This window comes from Rhinatrema bivittatum, chromosome 4 (assembly GCF_901001135.1).
Source record: "Rhinatrema bivittatum chromosome 4, aRhiBiv1.1, whole genome shotgun sequence".
Lineage (NCBI taxonomy): Eukaryota > Metazoa > Chordata > Amphibia > Gymnophiona > Rhinatrematidae > Rhinatrema > Rhinatrema bivittatum.
Genome location: NC_042618.1, coordinates 243655846 through 243675118, shown reverse-complemented (window position 1 = coordinate 243675118; position 19273 = coordinate 243655846). Strand labels below are relative to the sequence as shown.

General features: G+C 44.9%; 1 protein-coding gene across 4 annotated transcripts in view; it reads left to right on the top strand.

Moving 5' to 3' along the window:
- The window catches only part of LOC115090621 (potassium voltage-gated channel subfamily KQT member 1-like), a 408883-nt gene that overhangs the window by 177505 nt on the left and 212105 nt on the right, over positions 1-19273 (top strand). The gene's annotated exons all lie outside the window — the stretch shown is intronic.

Sequence of the window (19273 nt, the reverse complement as noted above, 5' to 3'; positions counted from 1 at the left end):
CAACGTGCAAAGGCAGACCTGACTTCTGCAAGGCCTTACTGTGCACCTGTGAACTGTTTCGAATTGAGAGGCTGCTGGTTGCAGCACGATGAAATTGGAACCAAAGCACTGGGAGAGAATAGAGAAGGTATGGTGAGAAAGAGGATGCCATTATGCCACACTGACATTGCAAATCCATGGAATCACCTCAGTCATGATGATCCCACAGATCACACACCCTAAAAACTGGCTATGCCTGCATTACATATGGAGAAAGAGCACAGAAACCTCTAGGTGCCCAATGGAGAGTATCTGGAAAACACTACACCTCCCCTCTGACATCAGCAAGGACATTCTGCCAGCAAAGGACATCTCAAGAACCCCCTTATGCCATTGGTACAAAAGTGCCATTTTCTTCTTGATTTTCTCTTGACCTTCACTCTGTTTTGGATATCTTCAGTTAAGTTGTACTTTTACATGTAATGTTAATATAATAGGGCATTAGAAGTAGATGGCAGCTTTGTTTCTGATAGATGAGAAGTTTGGTATATTGAAAAGGGAGACTAAGATAACAATAGGGAAGCAGAGAGGTGAGTATGGGTTATGAAGGCAAAGGTAGCAAAGAGAAGTTAACTCTGAGTGTTATGTAAAAGAGAATATATGGAAAAATAAAATGGAGGAAAGATTGCTTTGCTTTTGTAAAATGGAGTCTGAACTTGGGATAGAAAGATATTTGAAGGAAATCAAACCAAGAGAAGTTGGGTTGGAAAATGAAGGCATGGGATCAAAGCAGCATTACTGAAAGTGATAGTATGAGACTGATTCAGTAAAGGTCTTTAACAGTTGTCATGCATGTTCAGGGTGCATGATAAATATTGTCCTATTCACAAAAGCCTTAACATATGTATTAAAATGCCTGCTAATGCTTTAACAAAAAGACGGTAAACCATAACATCTAGGTGTAATAACATAATGAGATTGTGAAGGAATATGCGGGAGAAAACTCCAAAACTGCCTAAAGATCCAGACACCTGGCCCGATCCACTTTAAGTATATGACAGTAGGGTAGAGGTTCCTGGGAACATGTATAACTAGCCAGGCCCCCAGGGAGAGAAAGAAGCCTAGAGAAAGAGAATTCTGCTGAATTGTAAGTTGTAATACTGCATTTGTGTTGTTGAACTACGAAGAATAACAGAGCTGCTTTTGTTTATTTTCTTACCACTAATAAAGAAGTTTATGCAAGATTTCTGCCAGAATCAAACCTGAATCTGCCCTCTAGATAACCTAAAACTGCTTTCAGTGCCACATATGGTGTTGGTTCAGGGAGTTCTGCGCTAAAGCCTTGCACACACAGAGAAACCATGCCAAAAGAAGGAAAAAAAAAGAAAGGGGAAATGTTTGTCTTTCCATTATTTTCTTCTTTTTTTAATCTTGATGCAGCAGCAGCAGTCGAAAGTTTAATTTATAAATAGGCTAAGAAGGATAGTTTTGCCTGAGTGAGAGACATATCTATAAGTCAGTGCCGAATAGGCAGGGTTTTTTTTTAATTTTTCAATCAAGGAGAAATGAAGTTGTGTTTGAGCATTCCAGAACAGGGCAGAGTCCTTAAGCTATCTTTTGTTGTAACAGAGCTAGTGGGCTAACATGGAGTGAGCTATGCAGGCCCTCACCGAGGGTTAGCAGAAAACCTGGGGGGCAGTCCACACACCCTGACTGAAAAGTGGTCCAATAGTTGGCATTGGTGAGCAACTGGCACAAGCAATGATGTAGGCATGCCTTCCACCTCCTGTTCTGTTTAAGATGAAGTCAAGGGAAGACCTGGATGTGTTCTTAAAGATTTTTTTAATATTCCGCTTTTCACGCTTTTTTCAGCACTTCAGAGTAGATTACGTCCAGGTACTGTAGATATTTTCATATCCCCTGTGGGCTTACAATAAGTTTGTACCTGAGGCAATGGAGGGTAAAGTGCCCAAGGTCACAAGGAGCAACAGTGGGACTTGAACCCTAGTCTCCTGGTTTGTAGCCCACTGCTCTAACCACTAGGCTACTCCTTTTGAAAGAACTATCTACCTGACAGGCTAGCCAGAGGCCAGATGGACTGCATACTTAGCAAACCTACTGTCAGGCAGTGCCCCTAGTGTTCGCTTACTTACCTGTGTGGGACTGGGCTAGATGCCTGGTCCACCTTGAATGCCTTAAGAAGAGTATGCTCTATGGGTGGGAGCCTGTGGAGCAGATGGGGCTGAGGAATAAGAGCTACGATCCAGGTGGGGATAACCAGACCAGGCCCAGGTCTCTGGGAGGAAGGCAGCTCCTGTGTCTAACACTATCCAAACACTGAGCTGAGACGAAGCAGCACAACTGTGAGTAGAGAAAAAGTACACTGTCTGAAGGTAAAGTCAGTCTACTGCTGGGTGTATGAATGAAGCTGCGAATAAAGTTCATGTTTTAAGAAAGGCTGAAGTCAGACTGAAGACTGAATTTCTGCCTCCAGGACTCTGGGAATCACCTCTTGTTCCCAAATATGGTGTCATGCATGGGATTTTTTGGAGCTTTGCACAGAAAAACCCCAGCCACAAAGAAGTGTTTGTTTGGAGTACAGAAAGAATGTGAAGAAGACTTGTGGTTCTAAATGCTGTACAGAACACAGGGAGTGCAGGAGTGCACAGAGGTTTGTAAAAGGGTGTGGTAGAAGCTGCACTGAAGAGGAAAAAAAACTCCAAAGTTAAAGTTTCAGGTACAGAGGAAAACGTGTGTGGGCCTAGTTGTAGGGACAGCCAGGAAGTGTTAGGGTTGAACTGGCTTAAGGGAGAAGCCCTACTGGGAGATAGACAGGGATTTAACAGTGGGCAAGTTATCGCTGGTCAAGCAGGCTTTTTTTTTACTTTTTTGTCTTTAAAGAAAAAGTAAAAGGAACACCGGTGAAGCAGGGCTGTACTAAGCAGGATCTGGCCTTGGGAAAGCTGCCAGAGTGGGCTATGAGTGTGGTGAATGGAAACTGGGCGAGGCCATCTTCCAGCAAGCAAGCCACACTGCAGAGAAGGGGTGCAGCCCCAAAATGCAGCAGTCTGAGAGCATGACTAAAGGAAACTGCAGGCCTTGAGCCAGAATCTCCAGGAGGGAGATAGGAGGTTACAAGATAGCCTGGCAAGGAGTCAGCAGACCTGGGTCATCGTCAGCTTCTATCTGGAGTGGAGCTTCATGACCTTGTTAGGAAGTGGTGATGCAGAGTGCCCAGGAGGGGACAGTGCACAATGGCAGCAGCTGGTCACTCAGCTATAAGAAATTTCAGCAAAGATGACCCAATGGGAGGAGGTCCAGAAGCAAGTTTCCAGAGAGGATGCTAGACTAGTGAGTGAGCTGAGAAAAACTACTAGCTTGCCGGAAGCAAAGCCAGAGTCTGGCACTACAGATGGTTGAGAGGAAGATGCTGTAGGGTGCCCAAACACCACTGGGAGTCAAGAGACTGCTCCCATGAGAAGCACAGAGAAGAGGGCTGTGAAGAACCCTGAGAGAGTGGGTCACAGAAATCCCTGAGGAGAGCAACACAGACTGCCCAGGAGAAGGCAGTAGCAAGAAGTTAGAAGTTAGTGCTACTGGCAGTCTGGATGAAGAACCTGTAGAGTGCCCAGACACTACCGGGAGCCTCAAAACACCTTCCATGAGAATCCCAGAGAGAGAGGGCATGGAAAGGCAAGTGAGAGATGTCATGGCAAACCCAGAGGGTGACGCTACGGAGACCCCAGCAAGAGACACTGTGGAGGAACCAGTGACTGGTATGGGCAAGTAGCCAGAGGGTACAGAAAAGGAAACCATGGAGAGCCCAGAGGGAGGCACTGTGTAGAACCTGGAGGAAGAATCCATGGAGAGCCCAAAGAATGGCACTGTGGAAACTCCAGCGACGGAGGATACAGAGGAGCCAAGGAGGGGCTGTATACCAGAAGCCAAGAAGTAGGTGCAGCTGGTCTATAGAGCTCCATCAGGATGGAATTCAAACCCAGAGCCAGTAAAGGACTTAATTAAAGGACTGGGGATGTGCAATGCGTGAACAGCACACAAAGTGGTAGTTGTGATGTGGTCAAAGATAATCCTAAGAGAAGGGCACTGGGAAGTCTTGGACTTTTACTTTTCCTTTAACCCAGATGTGCTCTTAAAGAACTGTGAAAGAACTATCCACCTGACAGGCTGTCCAGAGGCCAAATGGAGTGCAAATTTAGCAAACCTACTGTGAGGCAGTGACCCTAGTGTTCGCCTATTTACCTATGTGGGACCAGGCTAGATGCCTGGTCCACCTTAAATGCCTTAAGGGAGAGTATGCTCTATGGGCAGGATCCTATGGGATCCAGGAGGGTAGGGGTGGTTGGCCTGATGGGTCCAAGCTGAAGGGAGGGGTATGTGATGTAGTGCCCTAGTGTTCCCCTATTTACCTGTGCGGGACCAGGCTAGATGCCTGGTCTGCCATAAATGCCTTAAGGGAGAGTATGCTCTATGGGCGGGATCCTGCGGGGCAGGTGGGGCTCAGAGGGTGTAACAAGAGACTGCGGAAAAGGAGCTGGGATCCAGGTGGGGATAACCAGACCAGGCCCAAGAGTCCGGGAATAAGGCAGCTCCTGTGTGTAACAATGTCCAAACAGTGAACTGAGACGAAGCAGCGCAACTGTGAGTAGAGAGAAAGTACAGATATTTTATGATTTGTTTAATTTTGATTGTGATATTATATTACATTTTGTATATGTTTTATACTAGTTTTAGTACCATTTTATTCTGAACCGCCATGACTGTACATTCAGAATGATGGTATATAAATAAATAAATATATGATATGATATATCTGAAGGTAAAGTCAGTCTACTGCTGTGTATATGATCGAAGCTGTGAATAAAGTCCATGTGTTAAGAGAGGCTGGAGTCAGACTGAATTTCTGCCTTCAGGCCTGTGGGAATCACCACTCATTCCCACACCTACTCTCTGGTAAGAGTCAAACAGCCTTCCAAGTGCCCAATCTCAGTGGGAGAGCCGACTATTACGTGGTCAAAACTGTCAACCAGGAAAGAGCGGGTTATACTCCAGAGACTTACCAGCAGTAGTTCCAAATGAGTATCCTACAGCAAGAGGAAAACCCATAAAACTTTTCCATCGGCTAAAAGAAGCCAGATGGATGTTGCTACAACCTGAAATGAAGACGAGCCTCGAGGTAGCCAATCAGGTCCTTTTGGAACAGTTCCTGGATGGGCTGGACTGCATGCGAAACTGGGTGTGTCAACACCCGGGGCTCACCCTAGAGAAAGCTTTGGAAGTGGCAGATGCCTTTCATCAAGCTCAGCTGATGCTGGAAGTAGTGCAAAGACTGAGAGAGAACCTGCACAGGCTCCTTATCATGGCAGTGAGAGTACAGAATTCCAGCAAGTCCTCAGAGCAGGACAACTCTGCCTCCATACTTAAAGCTCAGCCATCGGGCTATTCTGCTTATTTCAACTGTGGGAAGCAAGGACATTTGGCCAGAGACTACCAATACCAAGAATCTGAGGCAATGGACATCTATCTGGTAACTCAGCTAACCCCAAAGGCTAATACTTGCATTGACAAGAAAGAACTTTCAAAATAGGGAGAAAGAATTGGAGGAAAAATGGAATCTCTGAGGTACCCAACCTCCTGAATAGTATGGGTCTGGACTCTTTTCCTTTTGTTCACTTTGTGCCAAGAATGGACATGAGGAAGAATGTTGCCCCTATGACAAAGATGAAAATGAAGAATCCTTGGTGGAAAAGGGTAAACGTAAAACTGAACAAGCATCACGGCCATGTTACTTCTGTAAGATGCAACCAGAACGAAATTAGATCGGTGTCAAAAGAGGCTTTTATTATTACAAGTAGTAGAACACAAATGCCCGACTCAGGCCAAATTTCACCCATGCAACATGAGCCACTTCAGGAGCTATACAAATAAATAAATACTTATTTTAATATAATATTAAAAATCTATAAATATATTAGAAATAATAATATTAGAAATATTAAAATATTGTTATAATATGTGTGTACTTTTTTTTTAACTTTTTTATGTCCACACAGCAATATGGAAATATAAAGAACACATACAGTTTGTAACACAAAAATGTCATACATGTCAGAGAGCAAGCGTTAATATTAAAAAGAATAAATATCTATGTTCCTAAATCCAACCAAATGTTAAAAACGACTTCTTTCTGTGGCGCTTCCTGGCCGCGGCCACTCTGCAGCCGGGCCTGCTCACCTCTCCCGTCCTTCCACTAGCTCCGAGTGTACATCCTCTGCCGCCACAGCATGCTTGCAGCGACCCCGGCTCCCCCGCTCACCGTCACCGATGCCGGCCTCGCAGCAGAGCTCCCGTATGGGCTCCGCGTCTTCCTGCTCCTCGGCCCCGCCCCTAGGCACGTGCACGGCCGACGTCACCCTATTTAAAGGGACAAGAGCGGGAAACCCGGCACTTCTTGATGACATCATGGCTCCCAAGTATAAAAAGCAAGGCCCGTTCCCCTGAACGGTACCTTGGCAATCGGGTCATACACTCCGGTGTGTCTAGTTTGCCTTCCAACGTCTCCTGTTCCAGCATCTCCTGTGTCTCCTGTTCCAGTGTCTCCAGTTCCAGCGTCTCCTGTTCCTTCGTGTCTCCATCCTTGGTGTAGAACCCCTCGGACTGATCTCATGGTACTGACCTCTGCTTGTTCCTGACTATTCTTGATTGCTGCCTGGATTTGACCTCTGCCTGTTCTCTGACTACTCTTGATCGCTGCCTGGAACCGACCTCTGCCTAATTACCAACTTCTCTTGATCGCTGCCTAGAACCGACCTCTGCCTGACTACTGACTACTCTGATCGCTGCCTGGTGAACCAGAAAAGATCCTGCAGTGGTATACCAGCCAGGGTCATCGAAAACTGATTTAAACAGTTCGAGGAATCCTTCCAGCTCATGAAGGATTGGATCCTTACGCTCCCACAGCGAAGAGGCCCAAGACAAAGCTCGTCCATCTAGATATGACAAGATATAGGTGGTCTTGGCATAAGCTGTGGGAAAATGGCTGGGTTGCAGGGAAAAGTGCATTCAGCACTTGTTAATGAAATCCCTGCATCTCCAAACTTCCCCCGAGAAGCGGGTAGGGGCTGATAGAGGTACAATAGTCTTGACCGTCACTTCAGACGGTGTAGCTTCTTTACCTGTGGTGGTTGGTGAGTTCATCTGCGTGTGCAGTAAGTTGAATGCAGCGGTCAACCCTCCAGCGCATTCTGCTGTAAGGAGATTCGCTGGGCTAGGCCTGGAATGGCCTGCAATGCAGTGAGCTGAGCTGGATCCATGGAGTTAGCAATCTGTTATAGCTGAGTAGTGTTTGGGTGGATCCTTGGGTACTGTGGCAGATGACCATGCCCACAGGGAGGAGTCCCGTGAGGAGCCACATTACTAGGCTAGACTCAGAATGCACCAACACAGTTAGTTCTTTATTATACAGCTTGAAGAGTACCACCAGAGGTGGCAGTATTGAGGCAGTCTGGTAGTTGCAGTCTCAGGGACTTCAGCAGAGGGAGCCCTTCTCACCCTGTTGGTCTCCGTAGCAGGTTTCCCAGCAAGGCAGTACTGTGGATGAGATAGACTGAGAGTTAGACTACTCACTAGGTGTTTGCTGTAAGTATGTGATTCCACCAGTTTGTAGAAGAAGGTACAGACACCGAGGCAGGGAGAGCAGGTCCTCAAGGAGTGAATACCTGTTCCCTGTAAGGCACCTGAAATAAAGCATAGGGCCCCCGAGAAGCGGGTACCCAGGTTAGCAGTTACCCCATAGGGCAAGGAGAGAGCTTCCAGCAGCAGCACGGAAGCGGCAGAGTAGTGAAGACAGGAATGGATTGGAGTCCTTGCTAACTCAACGAGCTAGCAAATTAGAATAGGTTATATACCCAGATGGCGTGACGTCAGCAAGGGGGGACTCCCCCGAGGTTCGTGCCAAGGTTGGAATAAAGACATGGGTGGCGCGCGTGAGCACCCTAGTAGGTATCTGGGAGGAGCATGATGGGAGGCTGCACCATAGCCGTTCCGGGGATGCCGGAAAGGTCGGCTTGTAGAAGCGGCGGTAGCCATCTTTCCTAGGTAAGTGGGAGGAGCCATGAATAAGGTGAGGCAAAAGGGGCGAAGCCGTCTAGCACTGACGGACGCAAAATAGAAACATAGAAATGACGGCAGAAGAAGACCAAACGGTCCTTCCAGTCTGCCCAGCAAGCTTTCACTTTTTTTTCCCATTCTTATCTGTTACTCTTGTCCCTTGTAAGTGACTTTTTGGTTCTACTTCCCTTCCACCCCCACCATCGATCTATTTCCTTCCACCCCTACCTGTTATAAATCTGCTGCTCGGAGTTAACAATCTGTTATCGAGCTCCTCCTGAAGAGGGAGGAGTTAGCAATCTGTTATGGATCTCCTCCTGGAGAGGGAGGAGTTAGCAAACTGTTATCAATCTCCTGCTGCTAGAAGTAGCAATCTGTAGAAACTGCTCCCCGGGGCGGAGTTAGAATCTGTAATAAATCACCCTGCCAAGGGGAGGAGTTGGCAGTCTGTTATAAGTCTGCCAGGGAGTTAGCAATCTGTTATGGATCACCCTGCCAAGGGGAAGAGCTAACAATTGTAATACTCCATAGGCAGAGATAATGATCTGTGGTGGGTTGGCTTCCCACAAAGTGGCAGTCTGTATAATACCGCTCTAGTAGTGTAAGGAATGAACACTTAAGATAAATTGGTGAATCCCTGGGCCGATGGCAGATGACAGCGCCCCCAGGAGGATATCCTGAGAGGGACCATCGGCTAGGCTTGAGTATGGAAGCAAACACAGATAGTTCTTTATTAGACAGGAAGTAGAACCACCAGAGGTGGCAGTAGTGAGCTGATATGCCTGGCAGGGCTGAAGTCCCTCAGATACTGGAATTGCGATCTCTGGGTTGCTGAGCTGTAGAAAAAGACTATAGGTAGTGAGTAGACAGAGTATGCTGGATACATAACCAGTAGTAGATGATACGCTCACAATTGTAGAGATCTGTAATGGCTTCTATGCAACAGAGAGTCTTCAGTATATTCAGGAACAGGAGCTGTAGGCGAGTACTGGTTCCTATATGCAGTCTGGAATGAGAACTCACAATATCTGTGTATGAGATGGCTTCTGGAATAGAAGAGAGACATTGGAGGGTTTTAGGAACATAGGCCCTCGTGGAGCGAGTACCGGTTCCTATCTGCAATCTATATTAGTAAGTCACAAGATATAGGTATATGATAGCTTCTGATATAGAAGAGAGTTGAGAAGGGATTTAGGAACATGGGCCCTCGTGGAGCGAGTACCAGTTCCTATCTGCAATCTGCAATAATGACTCACGATCTCCGTACCTGCGATAACATCTTAGACAGAAGGGAGACTTCGGAGATTAGGAACATAGGCCCTCGTAGAGCAAGTACCGATTCCTATCTGTAATAGAACTCTCAGTGTTCACGTCTGCGATCGCTTCCAGGTAGTAAGGAGTCTTCTGAGCATTCAGGGAGGTAGGCCCTCAATGAGCAAGTACCGGATCCTGTCTTAGCAATCTGAACTCAAGAAGAGAGAGTGGGGCCCCCGAGGAGCGGGTACCCCTAGGTAAGTTTGTGGAGGCAAAGCAGCAGAGAAAGAATTCCCCTTGCTAACTTGATTCATAGTTACAAGCAAAGACCTTTTAAGTTGGAAGAAGATGACGTCACTACGGGGGGACGCCCCCGAGGTTCGCGCCCTTGCTGGTACAAACTCTGGAGCGCGTGCGCGCCCTTACGTCACCAGGAACATGGCGGATCCGCAGCGTTATGCCAGCCTGGAGATTCCAGGGAGAAGCGGCGAGGAGACGTCGCAGCAGCATCTGTCCGTCAGACCCAAAGGGAGTTGCCACTAAGGTAGCGAGGGTGGAGCGAGGGCGAGAACAGGCATGAACGCAACAGTACCCCCCTTCAAAGGGTGGTCTCCTCTTCGGGTACCAGGTTAAGTACCAAGGATGCGCAAGATGGAACTGATGAAGCATCTCTTATCCAATAGGTCTGAGGCTCCCAAAGATGGATTCTGGGCCGAAGCCCTTTCAGGCAAACAAAACTCAGCCTCTGTTCAAACATCCAGGATCTCTAAATTCTTGAGTTCAAGTTCGTAAATTCACGATGACAGATGGAGTTGAGATCTGAAGAATCTAGCAGAATGTATAATGAAGTCAGCAGCAATGAGAGGGCTGCCGTGGACATTACTGAGGTTTCAGTGGAAGTGGTGATGTAGAAACTTGTCCAAAATCCATTTCTGTTTGGCTCTTCCACAGGATGCTGGAAGAGAGATGATGGCAATACCAGCAAAACGGTCAGGCTGATGGATGGAGATATCCTCATCCCCGGAATCAAACAGTGCTGTAAACCTCCAGCACGACTTCCGAGTAAACCAAACGTAAAGTTGATAGTCAGAGATATCTTCTTCTTCGGAATCAACAGTGCCATAGGTAGTTGGGCACGACTTCCGAAAGAACCAATTGCAAAAGCTGGTAGCTAGAGATATCTTCTTCTTTGGAGCTGATGGTAGCACCAGCAGACTGCCAGGCTGGTAGTTAGAGATATCATCTTCTTCGGAATCAACAGTGCTGTAGTCCTTCAGCACGACTTCCGAGTGAGTAGAACGTAGCGGATATCTCAAAGTTGTAATCCAGGAAGACATTAAAAATCTAGAGCACCAATCTGGCGCCCATAGCAACCGCTATGAAAACAGCAGGTAAAAGGAAAACTGCTGGTGATGTTGATAAGATCCTCAAAGAAGTGGTGGTAAAAACAAACATCCAAGACCCACTTCAAATTGTGATACAATAGTGGATCTTTAAATTTGCTAAATGGACTCCTCAGGTCTTCTACAAAAACATCTGAGATTAAAGTTGCCTCCTGCCCCTGAGTCCTTCAGGGCAGAGGTTTGAATCGTCACTGGTTCAGGGATCACAGAGACTGGATGAGAGAGTCGAGGAGATATTGTTGTATAGCCCAAGAACAGTCCTCCCGCGGGAATCAGGCTTGTCCGTTTCCCGAACGAATAGGGCAGGCAGAAACATCATGGCCTGGCTGACCACAGTACATGCACAGATGGAGTTGAGATTTGAAGAATCTAGCAGAGTGTATAATGAAGTCAGCAGCAATGAGAGGGCTGCCGTGGACGTCACTGAGGTTTCACTGAAAGTGATGATGTAGAAACTTGTCCAAAATCCACTTCTGATTGGCTCTTCCACAGAATTCCAGGGAGAAGTGGCGAGGAGATGCCGTGGCAGCATCTGTCCTTCAGACCCGAAGGGAGTCGCCACCAAGTAGAGAGGGTGGAGCGAGGGCGAGAACAGGCACACTACCATCTTTCTATTTCCCTTCCACCCCCGCCATCGATTTAGTTAGCAGTGCTGGAGCTGCATCTAAGTGAAGTATCTAGCTAATTGTTTAGGGGTAGTAACTGTCGTCATAGCAAGCTACTCCCACGCATGTTTATCCAGCCTGTGCAACTCAGTCCTTGGTTGTTGTCCGAATATAAATCATCTTTTCATCATCCCCCTGCCATTGAAACAGAGAACTATGCTGGATATCATTGAAAGTGAAGTATCAGGCTTATTTGGTTTGGGGTAGTTACCGCCGTATCAAGCAAGCTACTCCCCTGCTTTTTTGTGGATGCAAATCCTTTTTTTTCACATTTCCTCTTGCCGTTGAAGCATAGAGCAATGTTGGAGTCGCATTAACCGTGTGTATGTTTATTGAATTAGGATATTAATCTCCAGGTAGTAGCTGTCATTCCCTCAAGCCGCCCCCATGCCTCTTCACTTCATTCACATCCTCTAGACTTTATGGATCCACAGTTTTTATCCCACCCCTCTTTGAAATCCTTCACAGTTTTGGTCTTCACCACTTCCTCCGGAAGGGCGTTCCAGGCATCCACCATCCTCTCTGTGAAGAAATTCTTCCTGACATTGGTTCTGAATCTTCCTCCCTGGAGTTTTAAATCATGACCCCTGGTTCTGCTGATTTTTTTGCAACGGAAAAGGTTTGTCATTGTCTTTGGATCATTAAAACCTTTCAAGTATCTGAAAGTCTGTATCATATCACCTCTGCTCCTCCTTTCCTCCAGGGTGTACATATTTAGATTCTTCAATCTCCCCTCATAAGTCATTTGATGAAGACCCTCCACCTTTTTGGTCGCCCTTCTCTGGACCGCCTCCATCCTGTCTCTGTCCCTTCAGAGATTCGGTCTCCAGAACTGAACACAGTACTCCAGGTGAGGCCTCACCAAGGACCTGTACAAGGGGATAATCACATGCCTTTTTTTTACTCGATATTCCTCTCTCTATGCAGCCCAGCATTCTTCTGGGCTGCATAGAGATCAACAGATACTGGTAAGGTAATAATTTTAATGTAAACATACTATATATTTCTGCTGAGATAGCAAAGCTCACAGCATATTGCTGCTGAGATAAAAAGGCTCATCCAAAACCAGAGAGGTTATTGGCACGAAACAGGTGCAGTTTTCCCCCATGCTATATAATGCCACAAGTCTGTCAAGGCCCCATTCAGTAATCACCATCATCACCTCTCCTCCACATAATCAGTCTGTACTTTATACTTATCCCAATATAAGGCCTCTTCCCTGAGGGCTGGCAAAGCCATGGCACAGAATGGCTGCTTTTTCCCAGGCTAGTGTTGTACTTAAGACTTGAGTGACTGCTTCTCCTGGACTTATGTTGCACCAAAGACTTACAACATGAGACAAGTGATGACCAGTAATATGGGGTGGAGCACGAGAGCAATAGCAGTGTTACAGGGTCTCCAGCTTTGCATGTATTCTAAAATAGACTTCCTGGTCAACAGCCCAATATCAAACAGCAGTATGCTCCAAGTCAAAAGCAAGGTCGTATCAGGTGTGCATATGCTGAGTTGATCACACAATGTATGGCGATTGGTCTAGCGACTTTGCAGTTAGAAGTATATTTACTGTTATAGAGTATTAGTTACAAGAGCCGAGGTATCTGCAAGAAGATCTTTGGAACGTGTGGTAGAAAATTGGAGAGATGGGATAAATCACCAATATTACACGGGATGTGTATCAACCATACCTGAATTCACCTGACTGATCACAGAGATTAACCACATAATGGCACTGCGGCCAAGCAAATTATGACATTGCCAAAGCAAGGTTGAATACTGGAAGGAAAAAAACTGCCCTGCCTGGAAAACTATCAGTCATTAGCTGAAGTAATAGCTTAATGAAGAAAAAATTACTTGGAAAGCTATTACTGCTGGAGGCTGTGACAGCATGTTCAATAAAAGATGTGCTGAATGCATTGGTTCTGGATGGGGAGCCTGCTGATAGCTACCCGCCTGACAACCAGAGCTTTGCTGTCTTCATTCGCAAGGATGCTAGCACAACTCGGAAGGATCAAGCTCAGAGGCTCAAGGAGATGAGTAATTTTCTTCCAAAAAAGAAAAAGAAACCCATAAGCACAAGGAAATTCAGAATTCTGTTACAAAGGAGAGATAAAAATAGCTGACCCAATCACTCTGAATTGCAAATTAAAATAGAACAGGTGCCTGAAGGCTCAATGCCCAAATGCCATAAATAACTTACATACCATAGAATGACATGTCTAAGGGAACTGACCTGCGTGTGCCACCTGAAGACCATGTGACACCCCCAAGTACCATGAGACAATCCACAGCAGGTGACAGATGCATGGATATTTTAAATAAATAAATAAATAAATAAATAAATAAATGCCATAAATGATTTGCTGACGAAGGAAAAGAAAAGGACACACTTAGGAAAAAACATCCAACACATGAGTGCTAGTGGCAGGACACTTGATGCTGCCTGCCATGGAAATCTGATAGCAATCTGTCCTTAGCTGAGCAAGAAGCTGCAACAGTAGCCTGAAAATTGTTCAGGAAATGCTTAATTATACAGGAAAACCTCACATGCATGACAATTTTAGAGATATTACAGTTAATGTTGCAATGTAGACGCTTATGCATATGCAGTCAGAAATGCAAAGTGATACTACACACACACTACTGCCAGAGGCAAGCCAAAGAAGAGCAGGTCGCTCTTGCCATTGCCAGAAGCAAGACATATATGCCTCACCACCAGTGGCAGGCCGTAACAGAGCATGTCAGCCGCTAGTGCTGATCCTCAGTGATCTGTATGGCCCTGTGAGAATATTGACCTCCTGTTGAGCACAGATACCTCCTAACCTCCATTGGTGCCCTCTCATATACCCAAATACCTACCGGTATCTCATGAGACACAAAATAGAAACACTGGGGGCGAATATCATACCACAAATAAACCAAATGTCATGCTGGACTCCTATGCTTTCAATCAAAATGTTGTAACTGAGCAGGAGATCTTCATGCCTTTGGAAGCGATGACAAACCGCTTAATGTGAACCATCAAGTGACTGTAAACTGTTTTTGGAACTTGCTGCCATTGAAAGTAACAGCAGAAAAACCTTGCGAGAATCAGCACTTTGATGTGGCTGGCAGAACCAAAGACAGCATGTTGTAAGGATACAGAGAATGGGACTGGCAATATGGACATCACTCCTGAACAGACCAGGTGATAGTAACCCAGAGTGATCACTATGAACATGAATAACATTGAAAAGGAACAATTGGGTACAGACAAAATCAGAACTGCAGAACAGCCAAATGGAGTAAGCGGCAGTGTCAAAGGAAGAGATGCATATAGTGCAATGTTTGTTTGCTGTGATATCAACCACCTCGTATCTAAAGCAGGGTAAACATTTTTCATTAATTCAATAGAATAATTAAAAGAGGAACCCAAAGGGGAAAACTAGGACAACCAAAGGGTATATTGTCTTTGCATACTCTCCCACCGCAAGCAGGTTCAAAGAATACCTGCTTTCATCATCTGTAAAGTTATTGAAGGACTCCACAATATGAGACTGAGGGATGTAGGAAAGCAGCTTAAGAGTTAATGACTATTTGTTCACTTTGCCTAATGCTCTGCTCACACCAGCACCATAACTTGTACAGAATACATTTTTTTTTTACTTGTCTTAGTGACTTTACAAGTTTTTAACCAATAGGACAGATCCCTTGTTGCTACGGATAACACTAACTCTTCAAACAGCTTAATTTATTTGAACTGCATACCCAGCTGCACAAAAGGTGTTATGTCATAACCTCAGACCAGCTATGATGTGATTGACCACATGATCATTGGTACTCCACACCTATGTAACTCGATCAAGATCTAGAAACTGGGCACAGTGCCGCTGCTGGTGAATCTATCAAGGACTCTCCCAATTCCCATTCTAATTTATAAGAAGATTGATACTAAAGAGCCAGATAATAAAACACAGGAATGGCAAGGGTAATAGAGGTGTCAGTACCTGGAGATTATTCCTGGAGTTTAATGGAGAAAGTGAAGATCTGTAAGTGCCAAGAGCTGCAAATGGAGATTGGTTGCCTCTGGAAGATTAAGGAGAATTTTCAATTGCACTTGAATATGTTTCCCATATATGTTTATATTTTATGAAAATCAAAAGGAAGTCATGCAAGTATTAAGAAGGTCGCTAGCAGGAATCTATTTATGTTGTTGCAGCTGGTGATATGACCAGAGCTGTCAATTCCCTTAGTAAAGATGACTGCTCGCCTACCCAGTGTGATAATTCATGGCTCTTCCCTGAAAGGCTACATGGTATGCTCATGTTCTCCGCAATCATGACTGCTTCAGAGGGCCTGATTAAGCAAAATGTCCAAGCCCACATTGATATGTTGCTAATAGTATTACCTCTTATGAACTCTGGAAGGAGGGTTTCTGCAAGCACAAAGTAGGCCCTTTGGAGACCCTGACCCATAAAAATGGCTACTGTCTTGAGGTCACATTTCCACAAGCAAAATTAGCCAATAGGCAAACCACTATGGAGTGGGGGGCAGCCAACCCCAGATGGCCTCATAGGAGCCACTCTGAGGCCTATATAAATGAATACTGCACATCAACAAAACGCGAGCATAGGGCATTGGGCCCACTCCCAGCCCCATTACAGGTTGACAATCCCAATCCTTCCTCATGGTCATTTTAGCCATCCATCATGGCACACACACACACACAAGGTGGCTAAGGCTTAAACCACATCACATCCTGGTGCACCCCCACATATTCAATAGGCCTGTTCCATACCCGCACACATCACTGCTCTGGCCTTGTTCTGTCTGAGAGCCATGCAGAGTGCAGATCACGAGACCAGGATGGCAGAGGGCTACCAAGGGCCCCACATGTATGCAGCAGCCGACACCATACAGGGAAGAGTGCAGTATAACCATAAGAACATAAGAAAATGCCATACTGGGTCAGACCAAGGGTCCATCAAGCCCAGCATCCTGTTTCCAACAGTGGCCAATCCAGGCCATAAGAACCTGGCAAGTACCCAAAAACTAAGTCTATTCCATGTAACCATTGCTAATGGCAGTGGCTATTCTCTAAGTGAACTTAATAGCAGGTAATGGACTTCTCCTCCAAGAACTTATCCAATCCTTTTTTAAACACAGCTATACTAACTGCACTAACCACATCCTCTGGCAACAAATTCCAGAGTTTAATTGTGCGTTGAGTAAAAAATAACTTTCTCCAATTAGTTTTAAATGTGCCCCATGCTAACTTCATGGAGTGCCCCCTAGTCTTTCTACTATCCGAAAGAGTAAATAACCAATTCACATCTACCCGTTCTAGACCTCTCATGATTTTAAACACCTCTATCATATCCCCCCTCAGTCGTCTCTTCTCCAAGCTGAAAAGTCCTAACCTCTTTAGTCTTTCCTCATAGGGGAGTTGTTCCATTCCCCTTATCATTTTGGTAGCCCTTCTCTGTACCTTCTCCATCGCAATTATATCTTTTTTGAGATGCGGCGACCAGAATTGTACACAGTATTCAAGGTGCGGTCTCACCATGGAGCGATACAGAGGCATTATGACATTTTTCGTTTTATTCACCATTCCCTTTCTAATAATTCCCAACATTCTGTTTGCTTTTTTGACTGCCGCAGCACACTGTACCGACGATTTCAATGTGTTATCCACTATGACACCTAGATCTCTTTCTTGGGTTGTAGCACCTAATATGGAACCCAACATTGTGTAATTATAGCATGGGTTATTTTTCCCTATATGCATCACCTTGCACTTATCCACATTAAATTTCATCTGCCATTTGGATGCCCAATTTTCCAGTCTCACAAGGTCTTCCTGCAATTTATCACAATCTGCTTGTGATTTAACTACTCTGAACAATTTTGTGTCATCTGCAAATTTGATTATCTCACTCGTCGTATTTCTTTCCAGATCATTTATAAATATATTGAAAAGTAAGGGTCCCAATACAGATCCCTGAGGCACTCCACTGTCCACTCCCTTCCACTGAGAAAATTGCCCATTTAATCCTACTCTCTGTTTCCTGTCTTTTAGCCAGTTTGCAATCCACGAAAGGACATCGCCACCTATCCCATGACTTTTTACTTTTCCTAGAAGCCTCTCATGAGGAACTTTGTCAAACGCCTTCTGAAAATCCAAGTATACTATATCTACCGGTTCACCTTTATCCACATGTTTATTAACTCCTTCAAAAAAGTGAAGCAGATTTGTGAGGCAAGACTTGCCCTGGGTAAAGCCATGCTGACTTTGTTCCATTAAACCATGTCTTTGTATATGTTCTGTGATTTTGATGTTTAGAACACTTTCCATTATTTTTCCTGGCACTGAAGTCAGGCTAACCGGTCTGTAGTTTCCCGGATCGCCCCTGGAGCCCTTTTTAAATATTGGGGTTACATTTGCTATCCTCCAGTCTTCAGGTACAATGGATGATTTTAATGATAAGTTACAAATTTTTACTAATAGGTCTGAAATTTCATTTTTTAGTTCCTTCAGAACTCTGGGGTGTATACCATCCAGTCCAGGTGATTTACTACTCTTCAGTTTGTCAATCAGGCCTACCACATCGTCTAGGTTCACCGTGATTTGATTCAGTCCATCTGAATCATTACCCATGAAAACCTTCTCCATTACGGGTACCTCCCCAACATCCTCTTCAGTAAACACCGAAGCAAAGAAATCATTTAATCTTTCCACGATGGCCTTATCTTCTCTAAGTGCCCCTTTAACCCCTCGATCATCTAACGGTCCAACTGACTCCCTCACAGGCTTTCTGCTTCGGATATATTTAAAAAAGTTTTTATTGTGAGTTTTTGCCTCTACAGCCAACTTCTTTTCAAATTCTCTCTTAGCCTGTCTTAACAATGTCTTACATTTAACTTGCCAATGTTTATGCTTTATCATATTTTCTTTTGTTGGATCCTTCTTCCAATTTTTGAATGAAGATCTTTTGGCTAAAATAGCTTCTTTCACCTCCCCTTTTAACCATGCCGGTAGTCGTTTTGCCTTCTTTCCACCTTTCTTAATGTGTGGAATACATCTGGACTGTGCTTCTAGAATGGTATTTTTTAACAATGACCACGCCTCTTGGACAGCTGCCGATGCTGTCACCTCTTTATGAGGAAAGATGGGGGGGGGGGAGAGGTGGAATGAATCTTGGGCAGAATGACTTTGGTCTGAATGACAGACCAGCAAAACCTTTAAAAATTTAAGCAAAAACTTAAAACCTGGTTGTTCAAGCAAGCCTACCCCTGATAGCCCCCCTACCCCTCCTCCCTCAATTTTCGCAACTCCCCCCTCTACCTTGCAAAGCTCTGAACTTCATAATCTAATTGTAAAGTTTAAACTCTCTTGCTTTTTATGTATTATTTATCATTACAATACAGATCTCCTGCGTATTCCAATAGCTTAGATATCCCCATCTAGTTTGGTAACTCATATTGATTGATTGTAGATAATTTCTAAGTTGACTATTGTAAACCCCTTATCTGCTTCCATGTTTTTCGCATTAATAGTTTGTAATGTTCTTGTTCCCAGTTATGTTATCCAAGTTGTCTCTCCCTGTTCTCTGTAAGACACTTGTTGTCATTGTTTAATATTTATATCTGTTGTAATGTAAACCGGAGTGATAAGTAACTCTGTTACCTGAACTTCGGTATAGAAAAAGTTATAAATAAATAAATAAATAAATGACTTTGGTCTGAATGACAGACCAGCAAAACCTTGCGACATTTAGTCTCAGACCTCTTTAAGGAGCTGATCTATCCCCGGATTGGGGGGGAGGCCACAAGCAGGGACGTGCTCCGTCTCTGGCACAAGGGAGGGGG